Source organism: Oryctolagus cuniculus, chromosome 6 (genome assembly GCF_964237555.1).
Source record: "Oryctolagus cuniculus chromosome 6, mOryCun1.1, whole genome shotgun sequence".
In the NCBI taxonomy this organism is placed as follows: Eukaryota; Metazoa; Chordata; class Mammalia; order Lagomorpha; family Leporidae; genus Oryctolagus; species Oryctolagus cuniculus.
This window is the reverse complement of record NC_091437.1, coordinates 67,404,003-67,424,846: the sequence shown is the minus strand read 5'-3', so window position 1 is coordinate 67,424,846 and position 20,844 is coordinate 67,404,003. Positions and strand designations below refer to the sequence as shown.

Below are 20,844 nucleotides of genomic sequence, written 5' to 3'. Positions count from 1 at the left end.
TAACTTCCGCATTTTTAATGTACTGGGAACCTCAGAAATGGACCCGGCCCAGCATCCTCTCACCTCTGAGACATTCCACCGGAGGAAAGAAGCTGCCCTCCTCCCTGTACTGGCAGAGTGTCCTTAGGGAAGTGATGGTGGGGGCACAGTGGGGGAGGGCCGCCATGCTCACAAGCACCTGGAGCTCATCCCAGAGGCCTTGGGGTTCTGCTGAGTGACGCTGTGGACACCCCTGAAGACAGAGAAGCAGTGACAGGGAAATGGCTCTGATCTGGAACCTGTCGTTTTACAGACATTGGTGTGGAGTCCTCCCGAAGCCCCTCAGATGTGGGTATTGCACCCATTCTGCAGAGGAGGAAGCCAAAGTTCAGAGAAGTAAGCTCTTTGCCCAGCTAATGAGGAGGGAGTGGCATTGCTGGCAGCAAGCCCAGTCCAGGCTGGCTCCAGGACCTCACCTGTTTGACTACTGCAGGCTGGCGCCAGGCTGGGGATTCAGATGATCCTTGAATTTCCTTGCGTTTGGCTCAGTCAAGGAAGTCTGGCCGGCTGGAAGAGCTCTATCCAGGAACTCTAGTGGGGCCTGGGCCTGATCCCTCCCCTGGGATGCTTTGCCGGCATGGCTGCCTTTTAGCAGGATCGAAGACATCACTTTGTCCTTTGTCAAGGTTTGTTTGGCCCAAGTGATGAATGACTGAATCACAAAGAACAGAGAGAGGAGGCGCTGGCTGGGCCAAGGCAGGCCTGGGTCTGGCCAGCCTTCCCCTCTGCTGACATGGAGTCAGGATCCCCGGGGTCTTGAAGACCCCTGCAGCAGGAGGTCTGGTGCATCCAGGAACACCCTCTGCTTACAGGCAGAAGAGACAGACTTGGTCCAACATGTACAGAAAGAGATTCTTCCAGCAGGCTAAGGAGCTGCTCCTGTGATGGGAGAGAAGGGCTCGGAGTGGATGGCACCCAGGTGCTGTAGGGTCTGGGTAGCTGAACCAAGGGCTGACTTCATCAGGGTGTTGCTTCCTCCAGGAAGAAAACATCAGGTCTCTCTGCCTCAAGTCAGGTACTTGAATCTTGACCATAGAAATATGGGGCACCCTGCCTGTCAGCCCTGCCAATGGAGTGTTTCATGGAGGGGTAGCAGCCCCCAACCCAGGGCCAACATAGCTTCATAGGCATGGAGCAGGCCAGGGCAGCTTCTGTCCCATTCACAAGGAAGCCCATGCACATTGCCAGATCCACTTCTTGTGAGGTGACCACAGGCTGATTTCCTGCAGAAGTAGACCCTGCATTCCAAGCCTTTCTTCAGATATGTCACCAGGCTAGGAAACTGTGCCATTTCCAAGTCACCTGTGATCCACTGAGAGTCTGATATTGGAGACCAGCAGTGTGGGGACTCATGTGGCACAGGAGGATGTGAACTGCCAGCTCAGAGCTGACACAGTGTCCAGGCTGCTTTTAGACCAGCGTCCAACACAAGGCAATACAACATCAGCTACAGGGACAAAAGAGTCGGAAATAATGTCATTTATTTGTTAAGGAAATTATGGTGCAACAAGTGTGAGGGTGATTATGCAGCTACTAACATATCAAGAGAGCAGTGACCGCCGTGGCTCAATAGGCTAATCCTCCACCTTGCGGCGCCGGCAAACCGGGTTCTAGTCCCGGTTGGGGCGCCGGATTCTGTCCCGGTTGCCCCTCTTCCAGGCCAGCTCTCTGCTATGGCCAGGGAGTGCAGTGGAGGATGGCCCAGGTGCTTGGGCCCTGCACCCCATGGGAGACCAGGAAAAGCACCTGGCTCCTGGCTCCTGCCAGGATCAGCGCGGTGCGCCGGCTGCAGCGGCGGCCATTGGAGGGTGAACCAGCGGCAAAGGAAGACCTTTCTCTCTCTGTCTCTCTCTCTCACTGTCCACTCTGCCTGTCAAAAAAAAAAAAAAAAAAAAAAAAAAAAAGAGAGCAGTGGCAATGTGCAGACTGCTTACAGTGTTCTGTTGAGGGCAAAAGCAGAACACAAAATAAATCCCTGCTTGTTGCTGCACAGAGCAAGTCCACATGTATGAACAAAGACTGGAAAGGGACTAGAAAATGCAAAGAGTTGTGTTTATTTGGGAAGATCATGTTGAGTTTAGTTTCCTTAACTGTTTTTTCTATTATCAAAATGCGGATTTTTTAAAAATTATTTATTTATTTGAAAGAGCTACACAGAGAGAGGAGAGTCAGAGAGAGAGAGAGAGAAAGATAGGTCTTCCATCTGATGGTTCACTCCCCAATTGACTACAACGGCTGGAGCTGCACCAATCCGAAGCCAGGAGCCAGGAACCTTTACAGGGTCTCCCATGTGGGTTTAGGGGCCCAAGGACTTGGGCTATCCTCCACTGCTTTCCCAGGTGCTCCAGCAGAGGGCTGGATTGGAAGAGGAGCAGCCGGCTCTTGAACCGGCGCCCATATGGGATGCTGGTGCTTCAGGCCAGGGCGTTAACCTGCTGTACCACAGTGCTGGCCCCAAAATGTGTGTGTGGGTTTTTGTTTTTGTTTTTGCAATTATGAAAGCACTATCGGCTGGCACCGCGGCTCACTAGGCTAATCCTTGCGGCGCTGGCACACCAGGTTCTAGTCCCGGTCGGGGCACCGGATTCTGTCCCGGGATAAGTACCTGGCTCCTGCCTTCGGATCAGCACGGTGCGCAGGCCGCAGCGCACCGGCCGTGGCAGCCATTGGAGGGTGAACCAACGGCAAAGGAAGACCTTTCTCTCTGTCTCTCTCTCTCACTGTCCACTCTGCCTGTCAAAAAACAAAACAAAACAAAACAAAACAAAACAACACTATCCTCTGGGCCAGCATGGTGATGCCACAAGTTAAGCCGCTACCTGCAATGCTAGCCTCTTCTATGAGCACTGGTTTGAGTCCCAGCAGCTCCACTTCTGATCCAGCTCCCTGCTAATGTGCCTGGGAAAGCAGACGAAGATGGCCTAAATGTTTTAGGCCCCTGCCACCCACATAGGAGACCCAGATCAAGCTCCTGGCTCCTGGCTTCCACCTGGCCAAGCCCTGACTGTTGCGGCCATCTGGGGAATGAATCAATGGATGGAAGATCTTCCCCCAACCCCATAACTGTGCTTTTCAAATAAATAAATAAATCTTAATAAAGAAACAGAACTAATTTCAATGTCTATGTGTCAAATCTTAGCAAAAAGGTCATTTTCTGATGATTCATCAAGGGACCACTGAGGACCCTATCAGAAGTCAGCTTGGGTAGGTAGAATCTGCTGGAGGAGGGTCAAGGCTGGCAATTGGGGTTGTGTCTTCAAGTGGCCTTTAGCTGACTCCTCCATTACAATCTCACCTTGGTCAAAGAGGGCTGCTCTGACAAAACACCATAGACTGGAGTTTTCAATAACAGGTATTTCTCACATTTCTGGCATCTAGAAGTCCAAGATCAAGATGCCAATCAATTAGGCCCCCAGTGAGGGTTGTCTTCATGGCTTGCAAACAGCTCCCTTCTCACAGTACACAGCAGAGACAGAGCAATCTCTGTGTCCTCGGACAGTCCCAAGACCTCATCTGAGCCTCACTACCTTCCACATGCTCTATTTCCAGTCACCATGGGGCTCATGATTTCAACGGAGGAGTTTGGAAACAAAGGACACAATTCAGTACATACTCTGCATACACTGAATGATTTCATCTCCATCCTTTGGGTGAAAAAAGAGACCTAAGTTTGATTTGACCATGTGTACCTGCATTGAATAGAAATCTCCCATGAAGGCCACACGTAGATATGAATGCTGGCAATGTTCCCATGAGATGTCCTTACTTGAAATACTGTGTTGGCCGGCGCCGCGGCTCAATAGGCTAATCCTCCGCCTTGCGGCGCCGGCACACCAGGTTCTAGTCCCGGTCAGGGCGCCGGATTCTGTCCTGGTTGCCCCTCTTCCAGGCCAGCTCTCTGCTGTGGCCAGGGAGTGCAGTGGAGGATGGCCCAAGTGCTTGGGCCCTGTACCCCATGGGAGACCAGGAGAAGCACCTGGCTCCTGCCTTTGGATAGGCTCACCGGCCGTGGCGGCCATTGGAGGGTGAACCAACGGCAAAGGAAGACCTTTCTCTCTGTCTCTCTCTCTCACTGTCCACTCTGCCTGTAAAAAAAAAAAAAATAAAGAAAGAAAGAAAAAAAAAAAGAAATATTGTGTCAGCCCGCAGCTCAATAGGCTAATCCTCCGCCTTGCGGCACCGGCACACCGGGTTCTAGTCCCAGTCGGGGCGCTGGATTCTGTCCCAGTTGCTCCTCTTCCAGTCCAGCTCTCTGCTGTGGCTTGGGAGTGCAGTGGAGGATGGCCCAAGTGCTTGGGCCCTGCACCTCCATGGGAGACCAGGAGAAGCACCTGGCTCCTGGCTTCAGATCAGCGTGGTGCACCGGCCACAGTGCGCCTGCCACAGCGGCCATTGAGGGGTGAACCAACGGCAAAGGAAGACCTTTCTTTCTGTCTCTCTCTCTCACTGTCCACTCTGCCTGTCAAAAAATAAATGAATATAAAAAAAGAAATACTGTGCCGGCTTGGTGCTGAATACCATTACAAAGGCAGAAGGGGGCCAGCCCATGGGACCTGTGGGAGGCACAGGTGGGTGTCATTTGTGACTATCAGTTCCCGGGGAAGTTTGTGCCCCATGGTAGATAAGAATCTCAAGGAAGTCTGGGGTTAGGGGGGAGGCGGTCTACATCTACTCAGACTTATGACGAAAAGAGCTCTCCTGGGATCTTCACTGTTGAAGATGAAGTCCCGTGGGGGTGCTGAGAGATTGTGGCCAAGGGGGCGGATGCTCTGAGAGATCACTGAGTGCCCCCTCAGCCCCTGCTCCCAGCCTGACCCTGCTGCAGAGGCTGGAGGAGGTAAGAGCTCAGGAAGTCCCCCACTCATCCATCCACTCACTCGTTCAGCACCTTTTGATGGAGCAGCAGCCCTCAGTACTTGGACATACATTGGCAAACTCTGCTCATGGCATATTCTGGCTATGGCCAGGCTCTCTCTTCCTGCTGCCCACACAGGGCCCTGAGGGTGGCAGCCTTCACTCACGGCAATGGAGAAACCTGGGCAAAGGAACCTGGACTTACAAAGACCGTCCTGAGATGTTCTCTCCACACCCTTCTACACGTCTTTGTGTAAAGTACATTGTGGGAGGTTTCTTGATACCTCTGAACACAGCCCCGTAGAGACAAGGGAGGCAGGAGCCCAGGAATATTCTGGGCCTGGGCTCTGATGTCCTATCATCCTGAATGTCCCAAGTGAGGACTAGCCTAAAGAAGGAACCTTCCTGATGGACGGAGCTCAACTCTGGGAGCGAAGAGGGGGCCTCTGCAGGGCTGAAGCATGTTGGGGAGGGAAGCCCTGGAGCTCATTCTCTTTCCCCTTTTCTGTCTTCTGTTACTGTGGAGGGCAGAGGAGAGAGCTGGAGAAAGGCTCCTAACTCAGGGATGAGCTGACACAAATCCCAGCTTCTTAAGAAACTGCACAGAGCAGGCCCACAGCAGCATAATTATAGATGTACAGGAAGTTGCAAAAATAGTGCTGAAAAGCCTATGTACCCTTTACCCAGCCTCCCCCAATGGGAACATCTTACATAATGACACGAGAGATGGTGGTACAACATCGAAACCAGGAAGCTGACATTGGCAAAGTACTGATAACTAGATTGCAAACGTCACTCAGATGTCACCAGTTTGTCCATGCCCCTGTGTATGAGTGTAGTTCTGTGCTATTTTGGGGTAGGTTTGTGTAACCACCACCGCAGCAAAGGTACTGAACCACTCCCTCACCACAAACACCTTTTCACTTCTCCTTCACAGTTGTACCCACTTCCACTCTTTTCCCCGTACCCTGGCAACCACAACTCTGTTCCCCGTCTCCGCAGTGCTATCATTTAGAGAAGAATGCTACATAAATGGAAGCACCCAGTATGTTACTTTCTAAGATGGGCTTTTTTTTTCCCACAATGCATGGTGTCTGTGACACCCATCCAAACTGTTGCATGTGTCAATAGCTTGTTCCTTATTATCATCGAGAAATAGTTCATGGCATAGATGCATCAGAGCCCATTTAACCATTCTCTCCTGAAGGACATCTGGGTCGCTTCCAGCTTTTGTGCATTGCACACAAAGCTACTATGACAATTTGTGCACATATTTTGTGTAAACATAGGCTTTTGTTTCTCTGAGCCAGATGTAAAATCCTGGCAAGTGCATATTTGGTTTTATAAGAAGTTGCCAAGCTCTCCTAGAGTAGCTTCACCGTTTCACCTCCCTACCAGGGAAAGCCAATGAGAACCACAGTGGCGTCAGTTCCACATGCACAGACAGCGTGGAAATGGTGGTCTGAATTTAACGAGGCCTGATCGCTTGCCGAAACCACCACAATACAAAGCCATTCTCCAGAGGACTTTAAAAAAAGATTTATTTATTTGAAAGTCAGAACTGCAGAGAGAGAGAGGGAGAGACAGAGAGAGAGGTCTTCTATCCACTGGTTCACTTCCCATATGGCTACAGTCCACTGGTTTACTTCAGAGATGGCCGCAACGGCCAGGGCTGGGCCCCAGAGCCAGGAGTTTCATCTGAGTCTCCCAAGCAGGTGGCAGGGGCCCAAGTACTTAACTCATCTTCCACTGCTTTTCCCAGGCACGTTAGCAGGGAGCTGGATTAGAAGTGGAGCAGCTGGGATATGAACCAGCGCCCAAATGCTATGCCGGCTTTACCTGCTAAGCCATATCTCTGGCCCCTTCAGAGGATTTTAACAAGTATTCAGAGCCTCACAACATGGTATTCCAAATGTCTAAGATGTGATCCAAAATTACTTAAAGTACAAATAATCAGGGAAAGATAATCCACAAAAGATAACAACTTTTACATACCCCAGTTGTGGACACAGCTCTTTTTATTTTTAAAGATTTATTTTTTTATTTAAAAGGATTGGAGAGAGATAGAGAGAGAGAGAGAGAGAGAGACATGTCTTCTATCTGCTGTGTCACTTCCCAAATGACTGAAACAGCCAAGTCTGGGCCAAACTGAAGCCAGGAGCCAGGAGCTTCATCCAGGTCTCCCATGAGGGTGACACAGGCCCAGGTACATGGGGCGTCCTCTGCTGATTTCCGAGGCACATTAGCAGGGAACTGGATTGGAAGTGGAGCAGCTGAGACTCAAAACTGGCACCCATATGGAATGCCGGCATCACAGGCAACTGCTTAACCAGCTATGCCACAACAATGGGCCCTGTGGGTGCAGCTCTGACACCTGTTTTTACAGAGGGAAAGGCAGATATCCTTGAAAAACACGTGGAAAAATGCAGTCTCAGCAGAGAAGCAGAAACAATCAAGTGGGAGTTTTAGAGCTGAGAAGCATAGTATCTGAAATAAAAAGTCCTGTGGATGCATTAAACAGCAGAAGGCAGACAACAGAGGAAATAGTGGTCCCAATGTGGGGGCAGTCCGAAAGGTCCAGCTGGAACCACAGAGAGAGGAGCGAGGTGAAGACGGAAAACAATTAAGAGAAGAGGCACAGAGACCAGGTGGCAGTGTCAGAGGTTTACGGTGCCTGACACTGGACTGTCAGGAAGACAAGACGAGGTAATCAGAGCAGAAAATGATGTGGAAGGAATAATGGCTGGAAATTTCCCAAACATCACGAAAGACAAACATTGACAGATTCAAGAGGCTCAGCAAATGTCAAATAGTGCAGACTCAGAGGAAATCACACTCAAACACATCATAATTAAGCTGACGAAGACTGCGGGTAAAAGCTGGGCCTTGAAAGCAGACAGGAAAAAAAATGATGCCCCGCACACAAGAGAGCAGCAGTTCAGGTGACTGCACGCTGTGCCTCAGGAGCCCTGGTTAGGGCAGGGTTTGGCTTAATAGTTAAGACACACATCAGGGTCTCTGAGTTCAATTCCCAGCTCCAGCTCTTGAGATAAGTTTCTTGCAAAGGCAGGCTCTGGCAGGCAGCAGGTGAAAGCTCAAGAAATTTGGTTCCTTCTCCCCACATGGGAGACCCAGATCAAGTTCCTGGCTGTTGGCTTCAGCCCGACCCAGTCCTGGCTATTGCAAACATTTGGGTAGTAAACTAGCAAATGGCAGCTCTCTGGCTGTTTCTCTGCCTCTAAAACAAATTTAAAAGAAGGATTAAAAAGCAGCAGCAGCAGCAGAAAAAGAATGAGAACAAGAACAAGAAGAAAAACAAACGACGAGATCGGAAGACATGGAGTAGAATCTTTTAACTAGTGAAGGGAAATAATCATCAACCCAATGTTTTTTTATTATTATTATTTTATTTATTTGAAAGACAGAGTTACAGAGAGAGGTAGAGCCAGAGAGAGAGAGAGAGAGAGAGAGAGAGAGAGAGGTCTTCCACCGCTGGTTCACTCCCCAAATAACTGCAACAGCCACAGCTGAGCCGATTCAAAGCCAGGAGCCAGGAGCAGCTTCTGGGTCTCCCACGCAGGTACAGGGACTTAAGGATTTGGGCCATCTTCTACTGCTTTCCCAGACCACAGCAGGGAGCTGGAACGGAAGTGGAGCAGCTGGGACTCGAACTGGCGCCCACATGGGATGCCGGTGCTGCAGGCTGGGGCTTTAACCTGCTGTGCTATAGCACTGGCCCCCAACCCAAGGTTTTAATCTGTTCAGGCCTTTGTAACAGAATACCTGGCTGACTTAGAAACAGAAGAACTTTGCAGACTATCACAGCTGTGGAGGTTTAAAAGGCGCAGATCAAGGAACTGGCAGATTCGACATCCGGTGAGGGCTCTCTTTTGGCTCACAAGCAGGTGCCTTCCTGCTGCATCCCTACAAGGTAGAAGAAGCAGAGGAGCTCCCTGGGGCCCCTTTCATGATTTTTTCATCTCCATCGTGAGGGCTCTCCTCTCACGATCCCACCACCGCCCACCACCACCACAATGTGGATTAGATTTTGGGATACACATTTAGGAGGGACATAAACCTTCAATCCCTAACACCTAGAACTCTAGATCCAGTGAAAATGGATGAAAATAGTGAAATAAGACATTCTTAGACAAATGAAAGATACGAAGTTTGCTATCAGTTTCTGCTATAAAGAAATGTTGAAAGCAGATCAGTTTGAAGGACTGGGAACCCAGTGGGAAACTTGGGACTTCGGAAATGAAAGAAGAGCCACAGAAATGCTGAGTGTCTGGCCAAATACACAACACTATTTTTTTTCCTTTTACATTCTTTCAAAATACGAATGACTGCTAAAAGAGAAAGCTATCCTATTGCTTGACGGGGCTTGTAGTATACGTGGAGGTAATACATCTGACATCTGTTGTATAAAGACAAACAGGTGAAAGGATGCATAAGGTGATAAAGCAAAGAGTTCCAAGTTTCAGGAAACACTCAGCATCCTACAATGTGGTGTCTCTCCTCTGCTTCCTGTGTCAGAGCACACGCCCTATTTATATCCCCACTAAGAGTAGTCTTTCAGATGCCCTAAACAGCACTCTGGCCTCAGAATCAGCCCTTAAGGCATCCGGATCTGGCTAATAAGCCCATGAGAGTTTCTCAGGCATGGAAAGCCAAGACACTGTGGCAGAAAAAAAATGACCTAAATGAAAGATCTCTGTGAGTGATATCCCAGTGGAAAGAACGGGCCTTCAAAAAAGGAGGTACCTTTCTCTGAAGGGAGGAGAGAACTTCCACTTTGAACATGGCCTTGTCTAAATAAGATCAGAGTTGGTGAACTCAAGAGGCTTCCATAGCCTTGGCAGCTCATGACAAGAATCTTGGGTGATTATTGATGTCATAAATAAGAGTGTCAATTGTTAAATCAACAACAGGAGTCACTGTGAACTTACTCCTCATGTAGGATCTCTGCCCTTATGTGTTGTACTTTGAGAATTAATGGTAAAACTTGTCTTCAAACAGTACTTTATACTTTGTGTGGGTGCAAACTATTGAAATCTTTACTTAGTATATACTAAGTTGATCTTCTATATATAAAGATAATTGAAAATGAATCTTGATGAAGAGTGGGATGGGAGAGGGAGTGGGAGATGGGATGGTTGCTGGTGGGAAGGAGGTTATGGGGGGAAAAGCCGCTATAATCCAAAAGTTGTACTTGTGAAATTTATATTTATTAAATAAAAGTTAAAATAATACTCAGACTGAAAAAAAAAAAAGAGTAAAGTCTTTAACACTAGATGAATGATGAATGTTGACCACAAGAACAAATGAGTGAGTTCAGCCCAGGACATGGTCCAACCAATGTTTTCATCAATGGCCTCTGGGTTTTGCTCTCAAACCAACAGGTTTCCAGTAGAAGAGATCCTGGCTAAGAGCCCCTCAAGGTTAGAGCTTGGTCTATTTGTTCCCTCGTATCTTTGTCCCCTGTTCCAATTTTCCTCACTCCTTCTTGTCTCAGGAAGTGTGTCTCAGAGGTTGCTGACACAACCTCAGCTTTGCCTTGCCTGGGGCCTTCTGTGACTTGCTGTATGGGACCTTTTTACATACTATGGTCATACACTGTAAAAGACATTGTGGTCAGCTACAGACCACATACAATGGTGGTCCCATAATAGGGAGCTGAGAAGTCCTCATTGCCTAATGATCCTGTAGCCATTGTGATGTTGTGGTGTAACATATTGTGTGTGTGTGTGTGTGTGATGCTGCACTGCCAGCTGTTTAAGAGTATAGCATAGTGCAGCATTAGGCTTAGGAGTTAATATGCCCATATTGGAGTTCTTGGCTCTGACTTCTGATTGCAACTTCCTGCTAATGTACACCCTGGGAGGCAGAGATGATGGCTCAAGTAACTGGGTCCCTGCCACCACAGGAGAGACCTAGACTGAGTTCCCAGCTCTCGCTTCGGCCTTGGCTCAGTCTGAGCGTAAAGGACATTTGGGAAGTGAACTAGCAGATGGAGTTCTCTCTCCCTCTCTGTCTGTCTCAGATAGCAAAGGGATTGAGTATAGACCATACACTTGTGTGCAGTACATAATACTTGATTGTGATGAGGAATGAATGTCACAAGCTTGTGTATTTACTGGATTATATTTTTACCTTATTTTAGAGTGCATTCTTTCTGCTTACAGAAGAAAGCTTCTTGTAAAACAGTGGGTTGTGCTATGCCCACAGCAGCCTCATCTGTCTCCCATTTACCCTATCTCTTGACTGCAGCAAGAGGCCACTCTGACTGACTGTGAATCACTCTAAGGTGTCCAGGCAATGAGAAAATCACCCAGCCATGCCCTTGTTGCTGAGCGATGGGTGATTGCACCTTTTTGCTGAGAGATTTGCTTTCTGTTGGTAGGACCCTTTCTCCACTCTTGATCTGTGTGGTTTGGGTGGACCCCACCTCCACAGGTTCTGGATGAACCTGTGACCCCAGCTTAGCCAGGAAGTCCCCCCACAGGCAGTGCTAGCTTGTTCATACAATGCCTTGGATCATACAACACTTTTGGGGGTTCATGGAAACGTTTTAAGTCTAATTAAAATCAGGACAAAAATTGACCTTTTAGAGTCAAAGTTTACTTGTGTCTATACCAATGGAGTTGTGAAGCTGATTTTCTGTTATGTTGTATATGTTCTTAAAATTTTTCTGTATGTTATAATGTTTTTTAAAAGATTTATTTATTTATTTGAAAGGCAGAGTTATAGAGAGGCAGAGAGAGAGAGAGAGAGAGAGAGAGAGAGAGAGAGAGGTTTTCTATCCACTGGTTTACTCCCCAGATGGTTGCAATGGCTGGAGCTGAGTGGATCCAAAGGCAGGAGCCAGGAGATTCTTCCGGGTCTCCTATATGGGTGGAGGGGCCCAAGGACTTGGGCCATCTTCCATTGCTTTCTCAGGTTATAGCAGAGAGCTGGATTGGAAGTGGAGCAGCCAGGACTTGAATTGGTGCCCATGTGGGATGCTGGCACTTCAGGCTGTGGCTTTACCTGCTACACCACAGTGCTGATCCTGTTATAATGTTTTAACATCTGAAAAAAAATCATTCCAGTTGGAGAAAGACTGCCTATCCCAGCACCAACTTTTAGAGACAGTAAATGCTTAGCCTTATGTCTTTGATACAGCCAGGAGACAATATTCCTCTGCCTTAATCAACACAAAGCCAGGTACCACGTAGTAAGGAACCACCTGTCTTTGTTTTCTGCTGCTATAACAGAATATGGCAGACTGCATAATTTATAAACAATGAATGTTTATTTGGCTCATGGTCTGGAAATTGCAAAGTCCAAGATCAAGGGTCCACACTGGATGAGGGCTTTCCTTAGTCTTCATACCATGCCGGAAGGCAGACGAGCTAGGAGATGTGAGAGAAAGAGAGCAAGTGAGGGCCCTGCATGCTTTTATAACAAACCCACTCCCAATAGTGAGCCCACTCCCAGGGCATTGCCAGGAATCCATGGGTGAGGGCGGTGCGCTCCTGACCTAACCACCACTTGTTAGGCCCCACCTCCCAGTGCTGTTCCATTGGGGATGAAGCTTTCAGTGCATGAACATTGAGGGACGCATGCATTCACACCATAGCACCAGCACCCTTACAACTTACAGCCTGATGACAGACTCAAACCAGCCGATTGGAAACCAGCTGCCCTGCCCTGCCTTGCCTTTCCCAGGGAAGCTCCAGGAAAGCCTCTGGCTTAACCCTTCCTCGCTCCTGTCTTCTGCCTCCTCACCATCCTGCTGTCTTTCGCGGGTGGTCCCGTGTGGCACAGGGTGCCTCCTGCCTTCAGGACCTGTGGGCATAACAGACTTTGTTTTCCTGGGTCTCTTCGACATCTGCTCTTGTGGCTACTCAGGCTGCACCTGACTGCCCAAAGAGCACAATTTTGAAGGGTGCTAGAGCTGGGCCCCTCCAAACTCATGTTGAAGTTTCATCCTCATTATGAGATGCTGCGATAGTAAGGGGCTACGCGAGACCTTTGAGAGGTGAAAGGACTCTGCCCTCATGAATGAGTTATCGGATCACAGGGCTGATGGGTTGCCTTGAGACTGGGTCTCCTATAAGAGCCAGTTTAGCTGTTCTCTTGTGTGCTGCTTGTCACTCTCACCACCTGATCCTTTGTGTGGCCTTGGACTCTGACAGCAAGAAGGCCATTGCCAGATTCAGCCCCTTGACCTTGAGCCAGTTAGTGCCTCTGTGTTACTAGCAACAGAAAAGGGGCTGGGACATGGGCGGGGGGGGACATGGTGAAGGGGGTTCGCAGCAGTCACAGGGCAGCCCTGTCTGCTGGCCAGCACAGCGCTCAGACTGGGTGTGAGCTGCAGGTCTATAAGGGTGTGTTCTAAGAGGCTTCCTGGAACCTGAGTTCCTGGAAGGTTGGAAGAGGAGTTGCCAGACTCAGGGAGGACCTGGCTGGGAGGGGAGCCAGGCCAGGAGGAACCATCGAGCTGGGATAGCATCACGGCTGCAGGTGGGCCAGGAGCCTGAGGCCACAGCTGAGCTGGCCTTGTCAGTTTCTTGAGCCAAACACTCTGAAATAGCTGGGCCAGTTTGTTGAGTTCTTATTATTTGCAACCATGCATCCTGGTAGATGTAACCTACAAGGAAATGGCTTTTTTCCTTCATAAATCAGAAGAGAAAATTGCTCAGGTGCTTTAAAATTTCAGGCCTATTCAGATTTTTAAAATTTATTATTTTCAATTTTGTTAAGTTCTATTTTTCTAGGAAATGGCCGTTTTGATCATGATGTTTTTTTTAGCAAAAATTTCTTTATAATATTCACTTATTCTTTTTTTAAAAAAAAATACTTATTTGAAAGTCTGCGCTACAGAGAGGCAGAGGCAGAGAGAGAGAGAGAGAGAGAGAGAGAGAGAGAGGTCTTCCATCTGCTGGTTCACTCCCTAGATGGCCGCAACAGCCAGAGTTGAGCCGATCTGAAGCCAGGAGCCAGGACCTTATTCCAGGTCTCCCACGTGGATGCAGGGCCCAAAGACTTGGGCCATCTTCTACTGCTTTCCCATGCCATAGCAGAGAGCTGGATCAGAAGTGGAGCAGCTGGGACTCGAACCGGCACCCATAGTGGATGCTGGCACTGCAGGCCAGGGATTTAACCTGCTATGCCACAGTGCTGGCCCTGATGTCTTACTCTTTAAGAGTTATTTATGTATTTATTTGGAAGTAAGAGAGACGGAGAGCGGGAGAAGAAGAGGGGTAGAGAGAAGAGAGGGAAAGAGAAATCCTCCATCTGCTGGTTCACTCCACAAATGCCTGCAATAGCTGGTGCTTGGCCGAAGTGAGGAGCCAGGCTCTCCGCCCAGGTCTCCCACATGGGTGGCAGGGCCCAAGCACTTGAGCTATCATCTCCTCTTTTCCAGGATGCATTAGCAGGAACCTGGATTAGACACAGAAGTGGAACTCGACCCCAGACTCTCTGATGTGAAATGAAGGCATCCCAAGCAGGAGCGTAACCTGAGGCACCACATGCCCTCCTCTCCAATTCTTTAGCGTTTTCTTTACTTCTTATCAGCCAACTCCTTGTTTCCCCCAAACCGTGCTGTCATCAGTAATTTCTTGTATTAAAACTCTACAACTCAAATCACTCTGACTCCTCTGCATTCAGACTTATACATGTGTTTTTATTTTTAATTTAAAAACTAACTATATCACAGTCAGAATGCACCAGTTGTGCTGTGCTAACTAACAGCAATGCCAAAGTTCAAACCTGGAACATGCATCCTCCGCTGCCTGGCAGCTCTGTTCCGCCATGCTCCCCCTGCAGTACCTCAGGTGACCTCTAGGGTGAGAGCAAGACCCGAGCGAATCACATGGGTGCTTCCAACTTGCAGGGAAAGCACAAACGCAATACGACCATGGGCCGAGGAGGAGGAGAACCAGAAATTACAGCGAGCAGCTCCAGTGCCCTCCAGAGTAATATATTAAGGTGGACACACCCACACAGGAACATCCACGCGGGGCGTGCCCACATGGGAGACAGTCATGCACCCATGTAGGATACAGATGCTCCGCCACTCAGAGGAGGCTACGTTCCTGTAAAACCACCTTGAGCAGAGGTGCACTGAATGCCGCTAACCCGCCGCCTGCCCTCCTCAGCAGCACAGCACACTGCAGAGTGCGGCTGCTCCTGCGCAGGCTCCTGGAAACTGTACTGTGCTCACTGCTGCTGCCCAGCATCCAACATCCAGAGAGGCTGGGGCCACCAAACGATAGCCCGGGAAAGGTCAAAGTGAGCAGCACCCAAGCACCGTGTGCACCCAATGTAAAGTAGTAAATTGGGGACCACACGGCTCAGCCAATCACGCGTGCGGGAGACACGTCCGTGTGACACATCCACATGGCTCAGCGACCAAACAGATAAGTGCTGGCATTGGTTCCCGTGTAAATTTCCATTTCCATGCTACTTTATTCAAAGAGATGTTCATGCCTTTGAATATCCTCTGCTATTTTTATCACGGGGCAATATGCCCTCCGCTTTGTGCACTTAAACTTGGTGCCGTATTCTGACCGTCTTCCACAAGGCTGCACTGCACCCTGGCATAGGGAGACCCAAACCAATCAGCGCCCTCTAGGCGGTCACCGGCAGAGCTGCCCCTCTTCCTCTCATAAGCCATGCTACAACGAGGAGACTAGCAGTAAAACTAGAATTTTGCCTGTGTGCTGCTGTATTATTTTTTCTGCGCCTGCTATAGCAAATGCCGCAGGCTGGGTGACTTGAGCAACCGAAATTTGTCTCACAGTTCTACAGGCCAGAACTGTGAGATCACGGTGTCGGCAGGTCTCTTCAATCTGGGGCTATTAGCCTTGGCTTCTCCCTGCGTTCTCACAGCATCGTCCCTCTGCTCATGCCTGGGTCTCGGTCTCCTCTTATAAAACCCACAGTAACGACTTCATTTTACCTTAGTTACCTCTTTAAGATCCCACCCTACAAATAGGATCTCTATCTGGGGTTCTGGGGAGTAGGATTTCAACTTAAGATGGACATAACCAAATTGCCCTCTGTGGGGCGCTGTTATGCACGGAATGCTTGTGTCTCGCTAAGTTCGTGCGTTGAAGCCCTAAGCCCTGGTTTGATAGTATTTGGAGATGGGGGTTTTGGTAGCTAATCAGAGCTGAGTGGAGTAATGAAAAGGAGTGCTGGAATGGGAAAGGTGCCTGAGCCTGCTCTCCCCACTCTGCCCGCACCAAGAAGAGCTCCTGTGAGCATGTTCAAGAAGGCGGCCCACCTGCCAGAGAGAAGAGAGCCCTCACCAGAAGCCATATTGGCGGGCGCTTTGCTCTGGGACTTCCCAGCTTCCAGAACTGCTAGGAAACAGGTTTGGTTGTCTGTTTATTCCTAGTGTAAGTCACCCAGTCGATTTCAAACGCAGCCTGAGTTGGTTAATATGGGTGTCTGCTTCCCTGGGGACTTGATAACAGAGTAGGTTGCCAGTATGATCGGTGAAAATTTTATGTTGGTGTGATGATGTTAAATGTTTCTCTTATTATGAGTGATGATGAGCACTGTTCCATATATTTGAGGACCTCTTTTTTTTTTTTTTTTGTATATACGAGGTGTTTTGCTTTTTGGTATAGATAAGTTACTTGTTCAGGCTTTGCTCATTTTATACTAGGTTATTTGGTCTTGTTCTTTTTTAATTCTGGGAACTCCTTCTGGGGCCAGTGACAGCCAATGATACACTGAGGGGACAAACTTTATGGAGGAACTCGGTTTCAGGGTGTGTACTGGGGTCTCTCCCTTACTTCGCAGCTCACAAATGCATTTATGAACTGTTAAAGGGGACATGGTAAAGTCCTCCTCTGTGACCCTGAATTTGTCTTTGTGGTTCTATTCTTTTGCTTTATGTATTTTTCTTTCACTCTGATTTAGAGTTGCAATATCTTACTGCTTAATTGAGTTCTTGATCTTCAGTTGAGTGTACTCCAAAAGGTTTGTGGAAAATGGAATTAAAAGGTAAGACTTTTTTTCACAAACATTTGATACCCATGCACGCAAAAGATATTAAAAAAGCTCATAAAAATATGTATTATGATGAAACTGTGCATGAATTTCAATTATTTTTCACCAAAAGAAACTTATCTTCTAATTCCATTTTCCACGAAGCTTTTCAAGCTCCCTCAAGCCAAGTCTCTTCACCTTTCCTAACACTTCTTGCCTTATTCTCCTAAGTCTGATACTAGTTTGGCTTTACCCACTTTCTTTTGGTTAATATTTGCTGTATCATATGCTTTTCTATTATTTTAATTAAAACCTTTTGTTTGAGTATAAAAATTTGAGGTTGGGGGTTGGTGCTGTGGTGTAGTGGATAAAGCTGCCACCTGCGGTGCCGACATCCCATATGGGCACTGGTTTGAGTTCTGGCTGCTCCACTTCTGATTTGGCTCTCTGCGATGGCCTGGGAAAGCAGTAGAAGATGGCCTAGGTCCTTGGGCCTCTGCACCCACGTGAGAAACCCTGAGGAGGCTCCTGGCTCCTGGCTTTGGATCCGTGCAGCTCCGGCCATTGCAGCCATCTGGGGAGTGAACCAGTAGATTGAAGACCTCTCTTTCTCTATATAACTCTGCCTTTCAAATAAAATAAATAAATCTTTTAAAAAATTGAGGTTGGTAATTATTTTGTCTCCTTATTTTAAAGACACAGCATCGTCTCCTGGTTTGCATCACTTCTGTTGAGAAGTCAGCCACCAATCTTAGTTTTGCCTCTTGGAAGGCCCTGTCCCTCTCTTTGCTGTGTTTTAGCATTTCCTCTTTTTTCCCTTTTGGAACTTCGGTAGTCTCTTTGTTTTTCTTTTTATTTATTTATTTATTTATTTATTTATTTTGACAGGCAGAGTGGACAGTGAGAGAGAGAGACAGAGAAAAGGTCTTCCTTTTGCCATTGGTTCACCCTCCAATGGCCGCCACGGCCGGCGCGCTGCAGCCGGCGCACCACGCTGATCCGAAGGCAGGAGCCAGGAGCCAGGTGCTTTTCCTGGTCTCCCATGGGGTGCAGGGCCCAAGCACCTGGGCCATCCTCCACTGCACTCCCTGGCCACAGCAGAGAGCTGGTCTGGAAGAGGGGCAACCGGGACAGAATCCGGCGCCCCAACTGGGACTAGAACCCGGTGTGCCGGCGCCGCTAGGCGGAGGATTAGCCTAGTGAGCCGCGGCGCCGGCCGGAACTTCGGTAGTCTTACTACACTGTGCCTAAGTGTGTTTCCTCTGTACGCACCTTGCTGGCGTGTGTAGAGCTACTTGATCTTGTGTTTTGAAGTGCTTCATTTTGGAAAACTCTCCGCCATTATCTCTTCCAATATTGCTTCTGTTCCACATCTGTTTTTGCTTTCTGGGAATTTGGTTCCCATTCCTAAGTTGCGCATGTCACAAACACTCTTTTTTGTACTAACTATGTCTTCTTTATCTCTGGGCTTCAGTTTTGATACTTTTATTTGTGTGATAATGTGACTCCATCTTGGCCACCACCAATTACTTACCTAATGTGGTGTTAAACACTTGGGCCATCGTCTTCTGCCTCCCAGTGCACTAGCAGGAAGCTGGACCAGAAGCCCAGAGTATTCAGGACTGGAACTAGGCACTCAAACACAGGATGCAGTACCTCAAGTGATGGCTTAACCTGCTCTGCCACAATGCTTGCCCCTTAACCAGTATCTTAACCTCTAAGCCAGGGCCTTTGCCCTAGTTCAGTTTTAAAGTAGAGTTTAGGTAAAATATTTAAAATCCAGGAAGCATAGATTTGAAAAACAAAATTTCTCCACCCCAGGTCTTTACCACCAATTTATCCCCAGGGTAAGGGCAAAGATCTGAAAGACAAAGGATGCGAAAGGGACGTTTGTGGGGTTCCTAGGCATCTCAGAGAAACTTCCTAGTAGGTAAAAAGGTGTCTGAGAGTCCAGTAGGCCTCGCCCACCCTCATTTCAGGCCCACACAAGGGAAGGGCTTTTTCAGAAGGTAACAGGAATGTGGCGCTCACCCAGTGGACAGGGTCCGTGCTAAACCCATTACATTGAAAAAGGACCCGAGACCTCTGAGCATCCCCCCCCGCCCCAGCCTTCTCTGAGCAGGAAGCAGGCTCACAGGAACCCAGGGAGCTTCTCTGGAAGGGAAGGGTGGCTCTGCTGGCAGAGCCAGTGATCCTCCGCGGACAGAATCCTTCCTGGGCCGAGAGCTGGGCTCCCTCCAGGGACTGCAACAAGCTCCTAGCTGCCTCGTGAGCAGGCATGGACACGTCTTCCCTTTGAGAGTCTGGCTGGCCCAGCCTCGCTCACAAGTTCTCCCCGTGGGCAGGCCAGGAGAGGCCAGACACCCTCCTGTAAAATCTCACCAGGGTGAGTGTTTGGTACAGCAGTTAAGATGGTTGGTGGTGTCCACATACCACGTAGGAGTGCTCGAGTTTGATTTGGCTGTGCTCCCCATCCAGCTTCCTGTACCTCGCATCCTGGGAGGCAGCAGATATGGCACCAGTAGTTTGGCCTCTGCCACTCAAGTGGGAGAACTGGACTGAGTTCTGGGCTCCTGGTATCATGCTGGCACAGCCCTGGCTGTTATGGGCATTTGGAGAATGAACCAGCAGGTGGGAAATCTCTCTCTCTCTCTCTCTCTTTCTCAGTTTCTATCTTTCTCTGTGTCTCTCTTCTTTTCAAATAAAAAATAAAAATTTAAAGCTTTAACAGAATTAGATACAATGGAGCAGAGTTCATTTCTCAAAAGGAAATGGGATGCTGTTATCAGAAGCAGGGTGGGAAATGGGAAATGGGAGGTACAAAATTTTCATAATAACATGGGAATCAATCTCTGACTTGCTGGTCAATGAAAAATTAGCTATTCCCAAATAGCCTGTGTATTATAATGCCATTTAATCTGTTTGTGTCTTCCTTGAAATATCTGAAAATTAAAGAAAGAATTGTCTTGGTCAGACACCAAGGTGGCAGAACAGAAGGGTGCTTACTGCTCTAGGCTAGAGGAAGACAGTTAAAAAAAAAAAAAGTGGAGAGAGCCCAATCTCAGGGAAGAGGCAGGGAGAAAATCGCAGAGGAAACTCCATGCAAATTTGCAAATTAGAAGGATACTTTGGATCTGTGTGGAGGGTGTGGATGTGCACAACTCAGGACACCAGCAGCCAGGAGCCTCAGCACCAGCTTTGGAGAGTGAAGTGAGACCAGACTGTAGCAGCCTAAGCCATTGGCGATAAAGCTGCAGGAAGAGCCTGGCGCCCTGTGGGGGACAGTGTACCTGCCAACTTGGAGGGAAAAAAGGAGGGGCACATTTCTCTCTCTCTGACCACCCAGTGCTGGCATCCTATAACAGGCTGAGAGAGGGTGGGCGCCATTTTGGACATGCATAAGCAGCTGCACCAGCTCGTGTCCATGTGCCTAGCAACCAGCAGAGAGGAGACACCTGAGTTTGTCTGAGAGTGTTGACAGGGGGCTGGGTGCTAGTGACTGTGTGAGCCTAGTGTGCCAGAACTATGAAAACACTGCGGTTGCGTGGGAAGGTGCAGGGTGTGCCTGGGACTTTGGGCAGTCACTGTGAGTGGCTCTACAGCTTCAGGGCTCCCTGATTCCCTGGTGAGGGTTATTGCCATGGGATCCATGCTTATACCAAGGACTGCATGGATCCTTTGTGTGGTTCTTGTGGCAATGCAAACAAATATTATACCCACTGGGGCTGGTGACCAGGCATTGGTTTCCTTGGAGGAGAGGAGGTGAGTGTGAGACTACAACAATAGGACAGATTAATCCTCCACTCTGACAAAAAAAAAAAAAAAAAAAAAAAAAAAAAGAGAGAGAGAGAGAGATTTACTATGCCCAATTTGTGTGTTACCTTGTACACTGCCCTTACCCTGGAACACTGAACAGAGCTCTCTAGCCATGCCCAGGACACACCTCAAGGTATTCACTGA

At 48.5% G+C, this 20,844-nt stretch overlaps 2 long non-coding RNA genes across 2 annotated transcripts; one reads left to right on the top strand and one right to left on the bottom strand.

Annotated features, from left to right (window-relative positions):
• Positions 1–599, bottom strand: LOC127487622 (uncharacterized). The gene is made up of 2 exons (XR_007914629.2): positions 456–599; positions 1–345 (listed from the first exon to the last, which is right to left on the bottom strand). It is a non-coding gene; the product is annotated as an uncharacterized lncRNA (long non-coding RNA).
• A 7,731-nt stretch (positions 600–8,330) lies between these two features.
• LOC138850004 (uncharacterized) lies at positions 8,331–14,506 on the top strand. The gene is made up of 3 exons (XR_011389388.1): positions 8,331–9,891; positions 10,296–10,334; positions 14,306–14,506. It is a non-coding gene; the product is annotated as an uncharacterized lncRNA (long non-coding RNA).
• The last annotated feature ends 6,338 nt before the right edge of the window (positions 14,507–20,844 follow it).